Source organism: Heterodontus francisci, unplaced genomic scaffold, assembly GCF_036365525.1.
Source record: "Heterodontus francisci isolate sHetFra1 unplaced genomic scaffold, sHetFra1.hap1 HAP1_SCAFFOLD_58, whole genome shotgun sequence".
Lineage (NCBI taxonomy): Eukaryota > Metazoa > Chordata > Chondrichthyes > Heterodontiformes > Heterodontidae > Heterodontus > Heterodontus francisci.
In genome coordinates, this window is record NW_027142006.1 from 265,182 (window position 1) to 266,488 (window position 1,307).

Here is a 1,307-nt window from a genome sequence, read left to right on the forward strand (position 1 = left end):
ACGTGGGTGACCTGTTGGTCTCATGCTGATAGCAAGCTCACCATAGAGCATGTCTTTGGCAAAGCGACCGTCATCCATTCAGCACACATGACCCAGTCAACAGAGTCACCGCTGACTCAAGAGGACAAACATGCTGCGGATCCCTGCACGCTGGTGTACTTCTGCATTCGGCACTCTGTCCTGCCAGGAGATGCCCAATATCCATCTGAGACAGTGGAGGTGGAAGCTGTTCAGCTGCTTTTCTTGACTTGTATAAGTTGTTGATGCTTCTCTACTATAAAGGAGGGTGCTGAGAACACAAGCCTGGTACACGCAGAGCTTCGTATTTTTGGTCAGTTTGCTGTTGGTTCACATTGGTCTTCTCAACTTTGACATGACAGCTGCAGCATTGACAATTCTGGTGCTGATTTCAGCATCAAGGGACAGATTGCTGGTGATTGTTGATCCTCCAAAGTGAGGTTGTCGATTTTGATGGAAGATGGAGTCTCGACGTCCTGGCCCATAACTTTCATCTTCTTGATGCTGATCATCAGTCCAAACTCCTTGCAGGCCAGGGAGAACCGATATACAAACTGCTGCAAGTGAATTTCATTATGGGATGTCAGCACAGCGTCATCAGCAAACAGCATCTCACAGACTCGGAACTGACTCATTTTAGTCTTGGCGCGCAGTCTTGCCAAGATGAACAGCTTGTCATCAGCTCTGGTATGCAGGTGGACACCCCCATCTGAGTCACTGAAAGTGTACAATTGCAGCATGGAGAAGAGTATGCTAATTGTAAAGGATGTGAGCTGTGAGGAGTTTACAAGGAGGCTTCCAGGGGACTTGGAGAGGATAACTAAATGAAATGACAGATGGAACATTATATGAATAAGTGTGAAGTTATCCACTTTGGCAGAATAAACAGAAAGACAGAGTATTTCTTAAATGGTGAGAGTTTGGGAAGTGTTGATGTTCAAAGGGACCTGGGTGTCCTTGTTCATGAGACACGAAAAGCTCGCATGCAGGTGCAGCAATCAATTAGGAAGGCAAATGGTATGTTTGCCTTCACACAAAGGGTCTTGAGTACAGGAGTAAAGATGTCTTGCTGCAATTGTATAGAGCCTTGGTGAGACTGCGCTGGAGTATTGTGTACAGTTTTGGTTTCCTTATCTAAAGAAGGATATACATGCCATGGAGAGAGTGCAATGGACGGTCACCAGACTAATCCCTGGGATGAGGAAACTGGGCTTGTATTCCTTAAAGTTTCATTTAAAAGGCCATTTAAAACTGAGATAGGGTGGAGTTTCTTCATTCAGAGGGTGGTG